The sequence below is a fragment of the Pogona vitticeps genome, chromosome 3 (assembly GCF_051106095.1).
Source record: "Pogona vitticeps strain Pit_001003342236 chromosome 3, PviZW2.1, whole genome shotgun sequence".
NCBI classification, from domain to species: Eukaryota; Metazoa; Chordata; class Lepidosauria; order Squamata; family Agamidae; genus Pogona; species Pogona vitticeps.
In genome coordinates, this window is record NC_135785.1 from 22,492,528 (window position 1) to 22,514,576 (window position 22,049).

Here is a 22,049-nt window from a genome sequence, read left to right on the forward strand (position 1 = left end):
ACTTTCTGGGAAGCTGAATTGCTCATGCACAGGTAACTAGCTGCACACATTTAAAAACAAGAATCTAGAGATCCTAGTGGTTTTGTTTGCGAGGTGCTGGGAAGACAGGGAGACCAACAACTTCTGTATTAAACTGAATAGATAGAATAAACTAGGAACCATGTTGCCTGTACCCCTGAATTCCAAGCTGTTCACACTCTTCTCACCATTCATGATGGTCCACATAATGCAGCTAGCAGCTATACACACATAGAATCATCTACCTATATTAAGCACTGGCCAGAACTGTAATGGAGTTCGAAGCCACAGCATACCTAAGTTACACAAACAAGATGTGACCTAGCACTGCATAAAGTAGCTGTGAAAAAATATGGCAAATTTACACTAACACCAATAGGATTCTGGTCACTGATGCCATCATATTAGGCAAAAACAAAAGGAAAATTTAAAAATAAAAAAGGCAAAAATGTTGCAGCACTTTAAAGAATAACTGCAATTTTTTAATGTGAGCTTTTATGGACAAATCCACTTCCTCAGTCTGTTGAGGCAACTCTATTGAGTAACATATTATGTACAAATTATATTGTAAAGTTAACATTCCAGTTTCCACTTGCAGATCACATTTCCTCTTTGGGAGTAACCACAGTTTAATGGTAGAGCACTTGATTCGCAAACTCTATTCACCTGTAAACACAAGTACGGTAACAGCTTATGAGAAGGACCAGGCAAAGATCCTTGGGAATCTTACTACTGAGAGAAGACAGTACAGGACAAAAAACCTGCCCAGAACTAAGGCAGATCCTTATGTTCTTGTTTCTATTGAAAAGGTAAGAGTAGGACAGTGTTTGTAGTTAAGCACATAAACATGTGTTTTCTGAAGAATTATCTGATAAGGTCCATGATGTGACACATGTTGAACTACCTCCAAGACAGATTTAGAGAGGAATTCTGTGGAATGCCTAGAAAAAGGGTAGTGTCACAAAATGGTTAAAATTGAAATTACGTGGGGTTGTGATCCCCTCTTGTTTAAACGAGCAAAACACTTGTTAATGAGATAGAAGCTGTTTCTCCATGAGAGACATACTGTACTGATTCTGAACTAAAAGGAAGGTGTTTTTGTGAGTATGAATTTCAGCTTTAAATACATAATAATAATAATAATAATAATAATAATAATAATAATAATAATAATAATAATAATAATAATAATAATAATAATAATAATAATTTATTGTCATTGTAAGTATATACACATACAACGAAATTCACAGAGAAGCAGAAGATGCTTTTAATATAAAAATATATATCTCATTAAAATTGCATACATGTACCTGTAGAGTTGGACTCGACTGGACAAATTGTCAAGGGGGACCTTTACCTTTACCTTACCTGTAGTTTGTTTATAAGCTCCAAAACATCAGTCACCACACCTTACTTTTCATCATAATAAATGAAATGCCACACTTGTGTACCTAAGCCTGCATTGGCATGTTTCATGCTTTCTGGAAACACTTTTCAGAATTGTTGGAGGAAAGCTGACAAACATACGACGTACGATTTGTTGGACCTACATGAAGCTTGTCTGTATACATTTCCTTCCTTCATAGTTCCAAGGTCATGAAAGTTAACCACCTGAAACTTAGTTTGCATACTACAGGGTATGTATGAGGGACCCTGAGGATATGCATCATGAAGTTTTTTTTTCTGTAAAAGGATTAGTGGATTTAAATACATAGGCTGCAGCCAGCCATGACAGATTCGTTTTTCCAAACACTCCTAGGCAGCTTAACATACACTAACAGTACTTTTCATCTCACATTGCAAAGTATGGGTCCCAGAACTGTGTGTAATATTCCCAGGTATAACTGCACCATGGATTTTTATACAATGCAAACTACATCATCATCATGTACATTGCTGAAGACAGTAATTAAAAATAATGTAATTGGCAAAACAAAAGAAAATGAAAGAGTTCCAGATCCCAGTATTTAAAAAAAAAGGCTGAGGAATAGAATCTGAGGGACCCATTCAAAGAAATGGCCTAGACTCAAGGATCAAAATAAAGCAACAGAAGAACAAGTCGCTAGAAAAGTTTATACAGTTACACCACCACCACCCCCGCACAAACAATCCTCTGTGGTATAAAGAAAGTGAAAGATGCAGCCAAAGACCTGAAAAATGAGTAATACTTTTATCAAAATTCAATAATAGAAGGCTACCTTTTGGACACATTAGGTTTCCCTTGGGGATACCATTTTAACGTTTAAAGCTAATGAAGACAAATTGAAAGATGACAAATCTTTCTTGTGCAATTGAAACGACTACATTATTTGAAATTCTAAGTGCTCTCCACCTCCCACGGCAATGCTCACATTATAAAGAATTTCGTTGACAAAAGAGAAAGACTTATGCAATCGTAGATTGTGATGAGTTTGTTGCTAACTGCTCTAATCAAACACAATGGAAAAAATTGCTCCATCAAGACATTTTATTTCATCAGTGGGGTGTTACACTATTGGTTGCCTTCTTTAAGGATGCTTGGATTATATTTTATTTGTGGAAAAGCAGCATATAAAACCCTCTCTCTAAATATTACACGTACCAGTATACTGGGTTACATGGTGCCTGGAGTGACTGTTACTAAAAGTAAGCCCCTATACCAGAGGTTCCCAGTCCGCAGATGTTCTTGGTCTACAAATCCCAGAAGACTTCATCAATAGCTGTGCTGGCCAGGATTTCTGGGAGTTATAGTTCAGAGGAAGTGGATTTGTCCATAAAAGCTCTATATGCCCCCCCAAAACCTGGGAGGTTTATTACAAATAAAACACGTAATCCACGAGATATTAATTGATGCTAATTCTTGGTGGAGACAAGGATTTAGAGCCATAACTCCTGGTATAGGATTTCTAAACTGGAAAAAACTTTATCAAATGTCTCTTCAACTCGAAATTATTCATAATGGCCTTATTGGCATTGCAGTCTGAGATCGATTTTGCAGCTCAAATGATGATACAAAACTGTTCTCGGTATAATTCTGGTTCAGCAGGGCAGAATTTAGGTAGTGATACATTCCTCTTCCCCTTCATGGATTGCTGCCTTGTCGTGGCAAAGGGGCTTGAGTAATTCAAAGAAGCTATGGGCTATGCCGTACAGGGACGCCCATGACAGACAGGTCATAGTGGAGAGTTCTGACCAAACGTGATCCACCTGGAGCAGGAATTGGCAAGCCACTCCAGTATCTTTGCCAAGAAAACTCCATGGACAGAAACAAAAGGCTAAAAGATGAGCCTCTCAGGTCGGAAGGCGTCCAACATGCTACTGAGGAAGAGCGGAGAACAAGGACAAGTAGCTCCAGAGTTAATGAAGTGGTTGGGCCAAAGCCGAAAGGGCACTCACCTGCAGACATGCCTGGAAGTGAAAGGAAAGTCCGATGCTGCAAAGAAAAATACTGCATAGGAACCTGGAATGTAAAATCTATGAACCTTGGTAAGCTGGATGTGGTCAAACAGGAGATGGCAAGAATAAACATTGACATCCTGGGCATCAGTGAACTAAAATGGACGGGAATGGACGAATTCAATTCAGACTGTTATCATATCTACTATTGTGGGCAACAATCCCATAGAAGAAGTGGAGTAGCCCTCATAGTCAACAAAAGAGTGGGAAAAGCTGTACTGGGATAAATTCTCCAAAATGATAGAATGATTTCAATACGAATTAAAGGCAGACCTTTTATCATCACAGTAATCCAAGTTTATGCACCAACCACCGATGCTGAAGAGGCTGAAACTGACCAATTCTATGAAGACTTACAACACCTTCTAGAACTGACACTGAAAAAAATGTTCTTGTCATTATAGGGGACTGGAATGCTGAAGTAGGTAGTCAAGAGATAAAAGGAACAGCAGGTAAGTTTGGCCTTGGAGTTCAGAATGAAGCAGGGCAAAGCCTAATAGAGTTCTGTCAAGAGAACAAGTTGGTCATCACAAACAGTCTTTTCCAACAACACAAGAGGCGACTCTATATATGGACATCACCAGATGGGCAATATCGAAATCAGATTAATAATGTTCTCTGCAGCCAAGGATGGAGAAGCTCTATACAGCCAGCAAAAACAAGACCTAGAGCTGATTGTGGCTCTGATCATCAGCTTCTTATAGCAAAACTCAAGCTTAAACAGAAAAGCCACTGGGCTAGTCAGGTATAAACTAAATCAAATCCCTTATGAATACACCATGGAAGTGAAGAACAGATATAAGGAACTAGATTTGGTGGAGAGAGTGCTTGAAGAACTATGGATGGAGGCTCATAACATTGTACAGGAGGCAGCAACAAAAACCATCCCAAAGAAAGCGAAATGCAAGAAAGCAAAGTGGCTGTCCAGTGAGGCCTTACAAATAGCAGAGAAGGGGAAAAAATGCAAGGGAGATAGGGAAATTTGGGAGATACAGAAAATCGAATGCAAACTTCCAAAGAATAGCAAGGAGAGACAAGGGGGCCTTCTTAAATGAACAGTGCAAAGAAATAGAGGAAAATGATAGAAACAGAAAAACCAGAGATCTGTTCAATTTTATTGGAGATGTTAATTAAAGGAACATTTTATGCAAAGACGGACATGATAAAGGACAAAAATGATAGGGACTTAAACAGAAGCATAAGACATTAAGAAGAGGTGGCAAGAATACACAGAGGAATTATACCAGAAAGATCTGGATGTCCCAGACAACCCAGATAGTATGGCTACTGACCTTGAGCCAGACATCCTAGAGAGTGAAGTCAAGTGGGCCTTAGAAAGCATGGCTAACAACAAGGCCAGTGGAGGTGATGGCATTCCAGTGGAACTACTGTATATAAAATCTTAAAAGATGACGCTGTTAAGGTGCTACACACAATATGCTAGCAAGTTGGGAAAACTCAGCAGTGGCCAGAGAATTGGAAAAGATCAGTCTACATCCCAGTCCCAAAGAAGGGCAGTGCCAAAGAATGCTCCAACTACTGTACAATTGCACTCATTTTGCACGGAACCTGAATTTTGAAGGGGCAGAGGAACTAGAGACCAAATTGCTAACATGCGCTGGATTATGGAGAAAGCCAAAGGGTTCCAGAAAAACATCTACTTCTGCATCATTGACTACGCAAAAGCCTTTGATTGTGTCGACCACAACAAACTATGGCAAGTGCTTAAAGAAATGGGAGTGGCTAACCACCTTATCTAGTATCTCCTAAGAAACCTATATGTGGGACAGGAAGCAACAGTTATAACTGGATATGGAACAACTGATTGGTTCAAAATTGGGAAAGGAGTATGACAAGGCTGTATATTGTCCCCCTGTTTATTTAACTTATATGCAGAATACATCATGTGAAAGGCTGGACTGGATGAATCCCAAACCAGAATTAAGATTGCTGGAAGAAATATCAATAACCTCTGATATGCAGATGACACCACTCTGATGGCAGAAAGTGAGGAGGAGTTTAATTACCAAAATTCTTCTCCACTAGCTGTGCTTGCCAGGGTTTCTGGGAGCTGTAGTCCAAGAACACCTAGGTTACCCAAGGTTAGGGACCTTACCTAGAGTATTTCCTAATCATGTGTGATCCATGCAGTTGAACAGCCTATCAGACAGAAACACATTGTTCCTTTCAATCTATTAGAGAAAGACATAATTGCGGGGGGGGGGGAATTTTCTCTTTATGGGGAAAAATTCTCTTTCATATTTGCATCTTTTCACGTACCTGATCTTTTGGTAAACTTGAAGAAGCCCAAATTTTTTGTTTAATTTTGATTATCTTGACTTGGGTCTCTGGCACTGGACCAAGTTAAGCCCTATAGAACTCTCAAAAGTAATCTAAAAAATCAGGAGCAAAGCAACAGATAATTATCTACTCCATATGCAGGCAAGGGAGCAACAGTACCTGAGAAACAAGATCAAGGCTATTTGCATCATGTAACATCCTAGCCAGCATTATCATCAGGGAACAGTACAGATGAGCAAGATAAGCATCATCAGATTAATCAGATCTCATTCATCCTCACAATTTACCAGACCTATGAATGAGGAAATTCAATTGAAAGATGATAGTTTTATTACCATCTCTTTTGGAATCCAAAATCTATTATATTTCAGAAGCCCTATCATAAAGACATGGAAGACTCCAAAAGTCCCATTCATTCCTAATGACTAACTTTAAGTCAGAGAAAGAGTGTCCTAGAAGACTGGTGTATTCTCCTATTGATTTCTGAATATTACTGTTTCTAGTGTCTGATTTGTGTCTATTTATTCTTTTGAATACAGATTGTCCTACACAGAATGCACTGACACAATGCTGGGAAAAATGGCATATATCCCATTGGAAGATGACCAAGTAAGTTATGAACCCCTGATGTTATTTTATCCTTTGATACTATTTCCGGTATAGACAAGAGGGCAGAACTGGCATTTGGGTCTGCCATTGGGTCCAGTTTTTTTTATATTACAAGGACTTTTGTTTTTAATGATCAATCGTTTTAAGTTAAGTAGCTGTACTCAAGTACAGGCCTCCAACCCAGAACCCAGGTGGGAGGAATTTCATCATCCAGGATAGGCTGTGGATCCTCCTTAATATATTTTAGCTGAAAAGTGTAGATAACAAACAAGTAACATTCTGTTAAAGATGGTTCTCGGCTATTAATATAGCCCTGCTGAACTGTCTACTCACTTTTGGGATAGTTATTGCATCTGAAAAATGTTTTATTTACATTCTGGAGAATCTCCATCTGAACAGTCAAAACAGATTTGATTATGTCATATGACTTGGCTGTATCAACTTATTTTGTAATATCTTTTGGGTAGAAGCTGGAAGCACAGAAATATGTGTAGCTCACTTAGTTTCTAATGTAAGGTACTGTTTATCCATCCATTATTATAGTGACACATTAGGACCTCAAAGTAGACATGGTGTGAAACTTGGTTTAAACTAAGGTTGATGGTTTGTATAGAACAATTGAAACTATGATGATACTTCAGTGCTTATTTCCATGATTTCAGATACTTTCAATAAAGTCATATTTACATGTTGTGTTTATATCTATAGACTAAACTCATACCTTATATTTAGTTTAGAGAAAGAATTTTTGGCATTATATATGTCCTAATAAGCTCATTGTTGCTTGGGTGTCCTTTCACCACCAGAGAAAACTGAAAGACTCATAATGGCCACCCTTACGATAATCAAAGTCTTGAACTTTTTGTACTGTAGTTTTATCACGTTTGTCACACACCCTCACTGTTCTATTTCTGTGGCTTCACTCCATGAATGCAATGAAGCAAACCACAATCCATGAAAGCTAAAGTGCTGCAAGACTCTTTGTTATATCTAATGTAACAGATTCATATGGTAACAATCTCAAAATAAGTGCAGATGATTAAGTAATTCAAACAAGTAATTTCCCACCTTAACAATATGGTTCCTTTAAAAATAATTCTCAGTTGTAAAACTGCCTTTAGTATTTATAGTGCTTTCCCTGAAGTTCTGAAGTGCCCACAAATATTTCCCCAGTAATTTTTACAGTGCCACTTGCAGAGCAGGCAAATGATGTTTCTTTCATATTACAGATGACGGAATTGGAGGCTTAAGCACAGTAGCCGTCACACAGAAATACTGCAGAGATCTGAACTGCTAATCTACCATGCAACACATGATATTTAACTGTTGGTTTAAGTACACTAGGGTCATTAAATCAATGGGGCTGACATAAATCCAGCAATTGATTTGGTGAGTCAACTCTACTGTAAGTTTGACTAACTATTCAGTTTAGGCCATAATCCAAACTGTCTACTCCATTTGTCGGTTGTGAGGTAACACATTGGTTGTTTGCCCCTGCTTCTATCTGCATCATGTCCCCAACTGCATGTCTCTTCTTACAACAGCTGATTAAGATGCAACGGATACCACAGTAGCATTGAGCTACATTTCTGTGTTAGTACCAATATGAGCTAGTCACACAGCAGACTGTACAGTTATACTAGCCAAGTAATAATCACATGCTGGTAAATTAAGAAGCATCATACTAGGTAATTTGCTTTATTATTCAAATACTTTGCACATGTTAAGTGCTATGCCCTAAGTGATGAACTCAATTGTTTGGGCTTGGGGAAGGGAAATCTAACTGAAGTGAACAAAGAAACACCTGAAAATGACCATTATAGACAGGGACAAATAAAGTGTAGGCCAATTCTTTTATATCAGTTCACTCCCCTGGCGTCATGTCTATGCAGCTGGATTCTCACAGCAGTCTATCTCTGCTCTTATCTAAATTCGGGCTTTCTCTTTTTTTCAGAAAGAGACAGGAGACCTCTACATTTTAGCACTGGAACAAAGTATTTTATAAGATAATATAATCTCTTTGTTCTGAAGTTATTAAGTGTCTGTCGAAAAGCTATAAATAGAGATCTTTCAGTAGGCTAAGGAATATCCTTAACATATGAACCTATGAGAGTAGAAACTTTTTTTTCTACACAGAAGTCCATTTGCGTTTCCGCAACAGATTTGATAGTGCAAACTGCAAACCTATAATGTAGACAAGACATTATTTTGCAAGGCCAGAATAATAATTTAGTTCAGCAGTCTTCAATCTCTTTTTCAGACACTTAACTCACATTTAAAAACACCCTATAACACTGAGCCCAGCTGGCTGGATAGCTCAGTGGTTTAGGTTTCTGGCTGTGGCGCCAGATGTTGGGAATTCAATTCCCCCACTGTGCTCCTGTGAGTACAGCCAACCTGTGTGGCCTTGGGCAAGCTGAAATCCCCAAAGTGCCCCCAGAAGAAGGGAACGGGAAGCCATTTCTGAGTATTCTGTACTTGGAAAACCCTGAAAGGGGTCACCATAACTCAGAACTGGCTTGACAGCACATGATTATTATTGTTAATGATGAGCCCACGTTAACATGTAACATGATTGTTTTTAATCATATACATTCCTATTTTGTTTTCTCTTTTATTATATTTTTCTCTTCCTGTCACTATCATGTTTCCATGTAGGCAATATGTGATGTCTCTTTAGTATTCTTGTAAAGGTAAAGGTAAAGGTTCCCCTTGACATTTAGTCCAGCTGTGTCCGACTCAAGGGCACGGTGCTCATCCCCATCTCCAAGCCACAGAGCCAGCGTTTGTCCAAAGACAGTTTCCGTGTTCACGTAGCCAGCTCAACTAGACACGGAATGTCGTTACCTTCCCATCAAGGTGGTACCTATTTATCTACTTGTATTTTTATATTTTTTCAAAGTGCTAGGTTGGCAGGAGCTGGGACAAGCGACGGGAGCTCACTCTGTCACGTGGATTCAATCTTATCACTGCTGGTCTTCTGACCTTGCAGCACAGAGGCTTCTGCGGTTTAACCTGCAGTGCCACCAGGTCCCTTATTCTTGTAAAACTATTTGTCAAACTAGCAATGCAAGCAAGAAAGACAGAAAAGTGTACCTATGCTTTCAAATTGTTGTATTTAAATAGATACAGTGGAAATATACAAAGACACACAAGTTCAGACATAACAATAATAAGCATCTTTTTTCATTACTTCAACAATAACTGCAAAAAGAACCGAAAAGCCACACCCAAGTGAGTAGGAATGAATACATAAGCTGTGAACACCAACATAGAAACAACAGTGGCAATGATAACATGCGCTGTCATTTGTTCCCAGGGCTCTAACTCAGTGCAGCAGGTGATCATCATGTATTGAAAATAAAGCCAGTAGACAGAATCCTTCAGACGCTTCATGGTTGTCACTGATGCTGGTTGTTGCTTCTGGAAAGTTGTCCTATTAAATCAACAAAGCATGGAAGATTTAGCTTGAACTCTGACTGAAGGGACTGACATGATAAAATGTTCTTGGAGCACAACTCATCTGCCAACCATGTACTGTGTGCATTTGTTTATATGTGGGATTGTCTTCAAATTAGCATGTAAGTTGCTGGGGTTTTGATGAGGAAGATGGGGTGCTGGATGGAGACTTGATGTTATTTCAGGGGATTGTACAATGATTGTCAACTGCCTGTAATAAATAAAGTTGTCAAAAGACAATTCTAAAATAGAGAACCTCAGGGTAACCACCTGACAAAAATTAAAGATAAAAGGAAAAGAGAGAAAAGGAAAGAACAAAATGTTGTGGCATACTAAAAAGTAAAAGATTTTTTCAGTGTAAACGTTTGTCAATCAGAATCTACCAGGATGTTTGTGATCTATAAAAGCTCACGCTGGAACAAATCAGCCATTCTTCAGTGTGCCACAACATTTTGTCCTTTGGTGGTTTTTAACTCCCTCTTTTTTAATTTTTTTCCTTTACTTTTGTCAGCTTACTGAGACTAACATGGCTGCCTCTTTGAAAACAAATGATCATAGCCTGTTCTCCAAAAACCTGGTCCTGTTTGTTAGAACAATGTTGCTGCCAAACAGAGTGGTGGAGATATGATGGGGAAGAGAAGGATAAAAGCTTTAGAACAGCCACTTTTAATTCTGAAAGCCACTTGTTTCTCCCATACGTTCATAGCATTCCCCACAGTATCTGGTATCATGCTATAGTGACCGACAGTCTCTATGGGCGAAGAATGGTCTGTACAAGTATTTATTAAATTTTTTAGACTCTATGTCCTCACTTGGAACAGAATTTTGGATTTTAAAAACTTCCGGACCCAGAATTTGTCTAGAATCACCGGGGCAGAATTCTGGAACTTGGAGAGTTAAAACCAGAAGGAGAAGAGATGTATTTCTACTTCCATGTTATGCTTCTCTCCGTGTGTATCAGCGGTGGAGCAGACACTCATGCTCTCTCTGTCATACTGCTTGTTGAGAATCACTCCAGTGTTTTATGGGAAAGGTAGATCAGTGAGAAACTTTCTCACAGAGTTTAATGGCTAGTTAAACTACCTACCCATTGACCACTGGGGCAATTCCCAGGAAGCACTGAAACAGAGGGGGCATTCTCTTCTGCTTCCCAGTAGATAATAATGGAGTAAAACTAAAAATGGAGATAGAAAGATTTTTTTTTTGCTTTCTGGATTCTCCTGTCACAGTTACAGAAGTCTGCCTAGGGGATTCTAGGGGATTTCTCAGTTAGAAGTCCTTGAAATCTGAAAAACCAATCCCTTGTCCTTACTATGTCTCTCTGTACAGAGCAATAGTGAAAACTCCTTGCTAAAAAGTATGGTCAGTTGCAGAGCACTAACTGCATGCCAAAGGTGACACAGAATCATCGTTCCTGTCATTTGCATGAGTTTCAGGGAGCAGAAAAGAGAAAGATCCATGCCTGGGACTCTGGAGAGCTTCTGACCCTCAAAACAGACAAGAACAAACTAGCACTGGGCCAATGCTGTAACTCAGTATATGGATATCTGGTATCTATGTTAACTGAAAATGTGTGTATATCTTGTACCAATGACAAGGAAGTCTCTGTTGTAGGTTTTGAGACATGGAAGCCGGAGAAGAGACTTGGAACTTGGGAAAGCCAATAGGAAATGTGCCATCTACTATCATAGATTTTTAAAAATCTATCAGCATTTTATAACAATGTAGAGTGTCTGTTATAGACAGAAAAGGGATTGTTACCCTATTTCAGGTATTATCGTAGATTAGAGGAATTACAGATTCAGCATTAATGGCAAAATCCATGGGAAGGAAAAAGCCGCGCAGGAGTCAAAGGTTTCTTATAAGGGCTGGCATTTCTGGATTCATATTGAACATGGCTGTTTGAGGCATTGGCAATGCCAGACAAAGAAGTTTTGCATCACAGAGATGTTGAAATAATTTTTCCATAGCCATGTCATCATCCCACCAGGACTATCAGTTTGATATCAGACACTCTAATTTTATGGCCGTTTGTGACTCCATGACAAAATCTCACCCAGAATATTACCCCCACTGATATTAATTTCCCAGCATCCAACTGTAATCTAAAATACTGTAGCAGAAACACAGAGAAGTATTATTGCACACATACCCCTAGTAATCTTACTTGAGACTGATTATTAAAAGCCATCTGTTTTTCCGTAATAAAAAAAGAAATTCAGTTTATCCATCTGAAACAAAGGCAGAGAGCCAGTCCAAATATTCTTGGTCTCCATCTCTCATCAGCTGCAGACAGCATGGTTGATGATCAGGGATGATGATAGTTGAAATTTAGCTCACATCTGGAGATTACCCACTCCTGCTCTGTGTTGTTCTTGTTATAGGAAGTTATGTATAGTAACATATGAAATATGCTTACAGCTTGTCTTTCATGGAGTGCTTAACAGCTGTTTATTCAGCAATGATAAAACTGTGTGAACAGAATGTTCTAATCTTACAGTAGTTTGATATTCTTTAATATCCTCCAAGTAGCAAGGAGGATTTTCCCACACATTGGGTACAGATGTGTGTAAGGTGTGTGCGATTTTAACTGGAGCCATTGTGGAAACCAGAGATTGCCTGCATTAATTCCAGTGGGGCTTGTGCAAGGAGATACCTTATCCCTCTCCTTGCATGAGGTCTGGAAAAGCTCCACATAACATGCACTGAAGCTCTGTGTGCATGAGAGAAGTCAGGAGGATCCTCTCTTATGTGGAACTTTTACATGTGCTAAAATGTATATATGTGCATGATGAGAAGTTGGTAAGAATGCACTCTATTTTTGCTTTCGTCAAGCAAGGAGCTTTTTCAAGTTCCTGGAGCTGATCATGGCTCTGATCATCAGCTTCTTATAGCAAAACTCAAGCTTGAACTGAAGAAAGTAGGAAAAACCACTGAGCTAGTCAGGTTTAATCTAAACCAAATCCCTTTTGAATACACAGCAGAAGTGAAGAACAGCTTTAAGGAACTAGATTTGGTGGACAGAGTGCATGAAGAACTTTGGATAGAAGCTCATAACACTGTACAGGAGGCAGCAACAAAAACCATCCCAAAGAAAAGGAAATGCAAGAAAGCAAAGTGGCTGTCCAACGAGGCCTTACAAATAGCAGAAAAGAGAAGGGAAACAAAATGCAGGGGAGATAGGGAAAGTTACAGAAAATTGAATGCAGACTTCCAAAGAATAGCAAGGAGAGACAAAAGGGCCTTCTTAAATGAACAATGCAAAGAAATAGAGGAAAATAATAGAAAGGGAAAAACCAGAGATCTGTTCCAGAAAATTGGAAATATTAAAAGAACATTTTCTGTGAAGATAGACATGATAAAAGACAAAAATGGTAGGGACTTAACAGAAGCAGAAGACATCAAGAAGAGGTGGCAAGAATACACAGAGGAATTATACCAGAAAGATCTGGATGTCCCAGACAACCCAGATATTGTGGTTGCTGACCTTGAGCCAGACATCCTTGAGAGTGAAGTCAAGTGGGCCTTAGAAAGCCTGGCTAACAACAAGGCCAGTGGAGGTGATGGCATTCCAGTGGAACTATATAAAATCTTAAAAGATGACGCTAAGGTCCTACACTCAATATGCCAGCAAGTTGGGAAAACTCAGCAGGGGCCAGGGGATTGGAAAAGATTGGTCTACATCCCAGTCCCAAAGAAGGGCAGTGCCAAAGAATGCTTCAACTACTGTACAGTTGCACTCATTTCGCACGCTAGCAAGGTTATGCTCAAAATCCTACAAGGCAGGCTTCAGCAGTATGTGGACTAAAAACTCCCAGATGTACAAGCTGGATTTTGAAGGGGCAGAGGAACTAGAGAGCAAATTGCTAACATGCACTGGATTATGGGGAAAGCTATAGAGTTCCAGAAAAACATCTACTTCTGCTTCACTGACTACGCAAACTTTGGCTGTGTGGACCACAACAAACTATGGCAAGTCCTTAAAGAAATGGGAGTGCCTGACCACCTTATTGTTCTCTTGAGAAATCTATATGTTGGACATGAAGCAAGAGTTAGAACTGGATATGGAACAACTGATTGGTTCAAAATTGGGAAAGGAGTACGACAAGGCTGTATATTGTCTCCCTGCTTATTTAAATTATATGCAGAATACATCATGTGAAAGGCTGGACTGGATGAATCCCAAACCAGAATTAAGATTGCCGGAAGAAATATCAGCAACCTCAGATACACAGATGACATCACTCGGATGGCAGAAAGTGAGGAGGAATTAAAGAACCTGTTAATGAGGATGAAAGAGGAGAGTGCAAAAATAGTCTGAAGCTCAACATCAAAAACCTAAGATCATGGCCACTGGTCCCAAACCTCCTGGCAAATTAGGGGAATATATGGAGGCAGTGACAGATTTTACTTTATTGGGCTCCCTGATCACTGCAAATGGTGACAGCAGCCACGAAATTGAAAGATGCCTGCTTCTTGGGAGGAAAGCGATGACAAACCTAAACAGCATCTTAAAAAGCAGAGACATCACCTTGCCGACAAAGGTCCACATGGTCAAAGCTATGGTTTTTCCAGTAGCGATGTATGGAAGTGAGAGCTGGACCATAAAGAAGGTTGACCACCGAAGAATTGATGTTTTTTAATTGTGGTGCTGGAGGAGGCTCTTGAGAATCCCCTGGGCTGCAAGGAGAGCAAACCTATCCATTCTGAAGAAATTAACTCCGGGTGAATAAGGTCAAATATTACCTGTATCCTCGGGTGACATCTTGAAGGTTAATCATTCTTGCCACACCTAGAAAACAATGCAGAAATATAGCCAGGAAAGTAAAAAGACTGAAAGTGTTGCAATAAAGTAATAAACTACCTAAGTTGATCAGCAGAAATGCTAAAGAAGTTAATGAATATTAATAGCTCCCCTGTAACTATATTTATCAACAAAATACAAGTTAGAGAACCAAGTGCAGTGATTATACAGAGTGCAGCAATTTACCAACAGTTTTGTTTCATTCACCATTAGTAACGTGTATAGCTTTCCCTTTTGTGATCTCATGAGAGTGAATGAATGCTTGCTTTGCTGAGGACAGTCCTCTCTTTGAAGGCATCCTTTATTTGAAGGACAGACTAGTCCACTTGATTAATCACAAAGGGGAGAACAAAGGTCTAGAAGTTGCCCAGTGCCCATCTATTGCTTTCACACAGAGAGCAGACTGAGTAGACACACAGGGCATCTGGCAGTATGATGAGATGTACTGTGGTTCTATCGAACTGGTACAGTACTGCTTTTCATAAATGTATATATTTTTAAATAAATTAGCAATTGCAAGCATTCTATAAATCTGTTTCCCCTTTTGTCCTGATCTTTTGGCAATGCTCATAACCTAGCTCTTCCACAGCTGTTATAAATGTTTAAATACCAAAACCCAATGGGAGCACTATTTATGTTCACACTGGATTTCAACTCCTGTGCAAGCCTTTTGAGGTGTACACCCACACTGTTTTCTTTAGGAAAGGTCCATGCTTGGTGCGTGGATGTCAGAGGTGGCATAAGGAAACAGAGGCATCTCGTGCCTACACACATAAAGTAGGATTTCCCTGTATTGATTGGTACTCACATACCATTGATACCCATGATACCTTGATGGCAATGCCAGAGTGCAGTCCTTTTCCTTGAACTCTCTTTATGTGCCAGAAGCTCAACTTGTTTAAGTAAGTAAACTGCCAAAGATTACTGAAAGACCCAAAGCATATGTCAAGTGACAGGGTTTCCCCCCCCCTACATTCACCAGGTCTCATTCCAGTTAGAATGGTAGTTGGCTAAATAAAAAGTGTACTCTAGCCATACAGATTTCCTCCCTTCAACCATTACAAAAAAATTGGGGCTCAGTACTTCTGTTTCCCTATAGTCCACAGATATTGCCCATCTCTACTATAGACCCTGGGAAGAAAACTTGCCTCCCAGGTCTACCAGCAGTTTCAAAGTGGGAAGGGATTTTCATCAGGACTTCCCAGTGAGCAGCCCTAATGCTGGTTTCTCCCTTCATATATATGAATGTGTGGAGACCCACACATTATGGTTGCTGGTGGTTGGTAGCAAATGTTGAAAGCCTCCCCTGTCTTTTATATGTTGTGTTGAAGAGCCAAAATTACCATTGGTCTAAATCCATCATTATAAGTAAAAGAGAAAAGGAGGAATCTCTGAGGAAAGTAAATGCTTCCCTTTCCCACTGCAGTCTAAAGAATATCAGCCACCAGCATATTTTAGTCAACTTCAGATAACATAATATTCAAAAGCAATTAATGTGGTTTTTCTCACAAAACTTGTTCCCCAAGCTCAGCCATGAAGTGAATGTGGCTTATTTTAACTGATAGTACTGTGCACCCTTCTACAGTAGTTCATGTTGCTCAAATAATGTTACATTTGTATGCATGCTGAGATGTTTGGGCCCCACTAGATTGTAAAATAAGAACCATTGTTTAGTCAATTGAAGGCAGCTTCACATTACCCTGTTTTTTTTCTTGATTTCCCCCTTTCAAAACAAAAGCAAATGCCCGTGGTGCTTGGCTAGCACAAAAACCCCTCCACCATTTCCTGAAATTTAGAAATTTTCCTCTGCTCAGGTAGAGTTACAGTATGCTTATAAATTTTATACAGTTCTGCCAAGATTGAAAGCAAAAACAAATAGGCCACTGTTGATATTTCCATTGGGATCATAAAGAAGTCCCTTTAGATTTTGGACGACCAAATGAGCTCAAACCTTAGATGTAAATCAGGCTGAAATGGCATATTCCAAAATGCTTTGCTTCTGCTGGTTTTGTGCAGCCCTGCTGATAATAACACAACCAAAGCAGTGCTCTGTGATTGCAAGCACATCACATTTCAAGAACAGGCACTCCCACCATGCCTCTAAGCTGCCTTGTGAAGACTGTCATCACCAGTCTGACAGATGTACCATCAAGAAGTTCTCTAATCCTTCATTTGAAATCGAAAATATATCTGATGGGAGTTATTTTCCATAAGATGTTGTAACTTCATTATGGAAATATTAAGACAAGATTTGTGATCCTAAAGAATTAGGCTCCCATGGTGTCATATAAAATGTGTCCTTATATCTTTAATGTTAACTAAATGGCCTACATGTTAGGGCTACATTCTATATTTCTGTAGCCAGAATTCTTTCAGGAAAAACTGCACAAAAACATATGTAATCCCCCCCACCCATTTTTCTTTATTTTCTTTTTTAAAATATGCACCATGGTCTGATTTCATAGAATCATAGAATAACTGAGTTGGAAGTGGCCTGTAAGGCCTCCAAGACCACCCCCTGCTCAACGCAGGAATCCAAATCAAAGATGTTCTAACAGATAGTTGTCCAATTTTCTGTTGAATGCCTCCAGCATTGGAGCACTCACTACCTCCCAAGGTACTGTAATTGGCTTCATTGTTGTACTGCTCTAACAGTTAAGGCGTTTTTCCTGATATTCAGCCTAAATCTGTCATCCTGTAGCTCAATGCCATTTCTACATGTCCTGCACTCTGGGATGATCGAGAACAGATCGTGCCCCTCCTCTGTATGACTACCTTTCAAGTACTTGAAAGTACTACTTAATCTGGAATGATACTTTAAAATCTCAGTTATATACTTAAATGGTGGTAAAAGCATAACTTCATAGTCATACAATGCTCTTGTAACAAACTGCAAAAAAAAAAAAAATGCAAGCAGACAGATCTCAAGAAGTCAACTTAATCAGCATGCCAAACACTTGGTATGTACAATTTTCCCTCTTAGCCAACACAATTCAAGTCCAAATTCAAATGTCAGCATCCTGTTAAGGAAATGTGGGGCATATCATCCCATAGGTGCAACACCTAATGGGTGTGGGGTCTGCAATGTCCACTTTGCAAATGAGCTATCTAGAGATTACTTTGCTGAAAGCAACAGGCTTCCATGTGGGCAAGAGGGTAGTGAAAATACTGGGGAAAATATAATTGTATAGTGGACCCTCGACTTACAGATGGCTCGACCTACAGACTTTTCAAGTTACAGACTTCTCTGGCTGCAAAATTTAGGTTTGACTTGCAGCCTGAGAATCGACCTACAGACCAGAAAAAAAACCAAAATCGAACAAAAATGGAAGAAAAACGGCTGGTTATGGGATTAATCGGTTTTCAATGCATTGTAGGTCAATGGAGACTCGACCTACAGACTTTTCGACTTGCAGCCACCGTTCCAATACGGATTAATTCCGTAAGTTGAAGGTCCACTGTATGCACAACAGGTCACTGAATGTGCAATAAAAGCTGAGGGAATTCTGCGCAAATTGCTGACCTGTGACTTCAGGATTTGGAGAAGTGCCTCTCACTAAATATAGCTCCGCTAGTACTGATGGTCCCTCTTCTGCTTCTCACCAAGAAGAAGAGTAGTGATCCAGTAACATGGAAATGTACAAGAGAGCCTTCTCTGCAGATTGTGAAAAGGGTGCTTGAGTTGTACCCGTAGGACTGACTGGCACAGACACTGAATTAATTTCAGTGCCAGGCTAAAATACTTTGAATACTTTGCCACTTTGAATACTTCGGCTTGAGTAAGTTCTAGTCTGCTCTGTTAAGTTTCCAAGTGATTCTAAATTGCTTATACAGTGGTGCCCCGCATAGCGAGGTTAATCCGTTCCGGATTAACCTTCGCTATGTGAAATCTTCGCTAAGCGGGAAGTAAAAAGCCATTGGAACGCATTAAACTTCATTTAATGCGTTCCAAATCGGCCCTAAACTTCCCACTTAGAGAAGTTTCCTGGCCCCGGGCAGCCATTTTCGTGCCCTCCCCTCGCTTGCCGAGGGCACGAAAACGCCGCGCGGGGCCATTTCGGGTTGCCCGCGGCCGTTTTGAAGCCGCAAAACAGCTGTTTTGCGGCTTCAAAACGGATCCAAAATGGCCCCGCGGCGCGTTTTCGCGCCCTCCCCTCGCTTGCCGAGGGCGCGAAAACACAGCGCGGGGCCATTTCGGGTCATCCGGCGCCCATTTTGGAGCCACCGAATGCGGCTCCAAAATGGCCGCCGGACTCCCCGATCGTCGCAATGCGAGGTGCGGCGATTGGGTGCTCCGTATAGCGATCCCGAAAAAGGGGATCGCTATACGGATTCGTCGTTATACGGTGCGCTCGCTAAGCGAGGCACCACTGTATTGTTTTATATGTTTCATACACTGTTGTAAATGGTTGCCATTGTTCTCGGACTGATCTAAACTATTTTTGTTATAGTCAAAAACAAACAATAGACAATAATAAAAATAGAAGAAAAAATATTTTGGCACCTTAAAGCCTAACTGTTATATCTGAATGTGAGCTTTCATGGATGAAATTCACTTCATCAGATATAAGAGTGAATTACACATGACATCAAAATACGGAGATTGTGGCTGACTGATAAGAAAGTCAAATATTTTTTGGTTGTATTCTGTCTGAGGTGTTATGATATAAGGCAGGATATAACTATGATCGATAGTTCTCCATCCTTATAGCTATGCTGTACTTATGGGGGCAATGGTACAATAAATCCACAAGGCTGACATGGTCATCCCATAATTTTAGCTAAACCATAGACTCTCATCACACCCTTCTAAAATCAAAAGTAAGGTAGCCCTTCAGCCCCCACAATTCAAGTACTGCCCAAAGGAAGACAGACAACAGAGTTACATCTAGCTGGCAAATGCAAACTGATCTATAATGGAAACTATACAAGAGGGGTGAAAGGAACACTGAAACCGGGGGGTGGGTGGGTGGAGAGAGAATATTCTGTCTACTTGGTGCTGACAAAAGACTGACACAGATTTCACTAAGCCTTGGATAACCATTCTTACCACCTTCAAACAATCCCTTCAATAAATAAGAAACGAAACTGTAATACCACACAAATGATATACTTACTTTGCTGTGCACCTACATAGCTTCTTTCCTTTTTTTCTCAAGAAAACCTAGCTACAACTGTTAAGCAAAAACATTCTCCTTCACTTTTCCAGACCAAAAGGGAATAATTGCTTCTCAAAGTACAATTCAAAGGGGGAGTGGGGGAGAGAAGAGAAGAAGAGAAAACACCCCTCACCTTTATATGAATCCAGATGAGATTCCTCCTGATGCACTTTGTTGGTTGACAGCTATCCCATTAAAAACTGAGGGATGAGTGTCATTCAGTTTCTTTCCTAACCTCAGTGCTGCAACTGTTCCACACGCCTATCTATCCACCCACAGGAAGGCCAGCTAAATCTCAGTTGCAGCTTTGCATACGGAACTTCATCAGATTGTTCTATGACTCGACCCACTTGGAGGTACATCTCTGTACACATAGCCATAGTTTCACAAGTCATAATTTCACAAGCTGTTTGGAAGCCTCAGTTGGTAAAGTAGTACTTTCTGGGAAAAGGTGTGAACTGGATTACAGCTATAGTTCCAGAGCAAAGAAGGGTAGGATTAGAGAGGGTAAGGATGTAATTATAGATAAACTTTCTTAAAAATAAGTTTCACTGGAATGATTTTTTTTTCCAAAATAAGTATTTTAGGGTGAGAATATGCTTCATTTTTCAAATAAAGAACACAGAGCAATGGAGCTATATTCAGATGCTATGTCTTCATGATAATAGACTAGTGAGCTACACATTCTATTCTATTCTAGCCCTGGTTGGGGCTAACACTGAATTTAGCTCACAGACAACTAACTAGCTATAATAATTTCTAATACATTGAACATTATTCGGAGTTTGGAATTTTCTCATATGAGTTTGAGCCTCCAGGACTGCCAGTGATTTCACTCTTTCAGCTTCTGTGGCTTTAGCAGTCAGACACAGAAATTAAACAGGTACAACAATTGCTAACATGGAGATAAGATATTTTTTAAATCATTTTGTTTAATTTATTGCTGTTAAAGCAGAGGAGAAGGAGGACTAATTAAACAAAAGTTGACTTGGCAGCTGTATTTCTTCCATTCTGTACATTCTTCCTAACAAACAAGGCTAAAAGCTACTGTAAATAATAAATTATTACAATATTTTAAAAGCATAAAGAGATATATTAAAACTCATAGTAAATAGCAATATAAAAACACAAGTGAAGCATAGAATAACATTACCCCTTTAAAAATCCCTTTGGCCAACCAATCATTTAGAGGAAAGCCTGCCTGAAGGGAGAGGTCTTTGTCCTTTGCAAAAGGACAACAAAGATGGGGCCAGCGTGGCCTCCTCTGGGAGGGAATTCCATAGTCTGGGACCAGTGACCCAGAAGGCTCTCTTGTGTGTCCCCACCAAGCATGCCTGTGAGGGTGATGCGACCAAGAGAAAGGCTTCTCCTGATGATCTTAATATTTCAAAATGAGGTGGGAATCTTGTTTTATGCTGAGGTTCACATACCTGTGAGGGCCAGACTGAAAAGTAAGTATGGTCACACACACTTTCTTTTGCTAGCACGGAGAGAAATCAGAACATTCTGCCAGAGGTCTGAACTAATTGACTGCTGGCACCTACGTGGAATGCTAAACTTTGGCACTGTGGCTTGCCCACCCTAGTTTAGAGAGCCAATGAGAAAGCAAGGGAAAGAAAATTGGCGCAGGGAAGACAAAGAGAAATGGGAATGAGAAAATAAAAATTAGAGAAACTGGCAAAAGTCAAAAGTGGTCTGTGGTCTGAGCAGAGGGGCCACCTCAAAGTAACTCTTGTGTTCCAGTCATGGGTTGTCAATAGCAAAACTAAATACAGGCAGAAGGACTGTAGAGAAAGTAAGTGGCACTGGGTGAAATTATACCAAAACCTCTTCCCATCCCTTTTAGTGAGGTAGCTCCCATGGTTCTTTCCCATGGTTATTTCTGGCTAGATGTTATTAGCTTTGGCATGCAAATGTTAAATTTACAGATGGTAGGCCCCATCCTATCATTGCCTCTGGCTACAGTAACTAAACCGGAGCAACAGTGGTAGAAAGAATTATATTGCATTCAGAGGAATTTAGGTCCAAGCAGATGTAAGTCATTTAATCACCAAAGCACTTAGCAAATAAGTCACAGCAAGCCATAAAACATTCATTCAGGATCACCCACAGGCCAGGGCTAGAGAGGTCCCTGACCATTCAGATAATCTGCACTGGATAGCAACATGCAAACACAGAGCTGATGATCAAACCATATCTAATCAGTATCTAAGGGCTTGTCCAGACGAGTATATAGATCGCTGTTTAGATCGCTGTTGCTA

At 39.9% G+C, this 22,049-nt stretch overlaps 1 long non-coding RNA gene across 1 annotated transcript in view; it reads right to left on the bottom strand.

Annotated features, from left to right (window-relative positions):
- Window positions 1-6,098: 6,098 nt before the first annotated feature.
- LOC110078068 (uncharacterized) overlaps window positions 6,099-22,049 on the bottom strand; it is a 48,649-nt gene continuing 32,698 nt past the window's right edge. Inside the window, exons 4-5 of the long non-coding RNA XR_012085765.2 lie at window positions 14,572-14,617; window positions 6,099-9,802 (exon numbers count right to left, since the gene is read on the bottom strand). This is a non-coding gene — a long non-coding RNA (uncharacterized LOC110078068). The remainder of the gene's footprint in view (window positions 9,803-14,571; window positions 14,618-22,049) is intronic.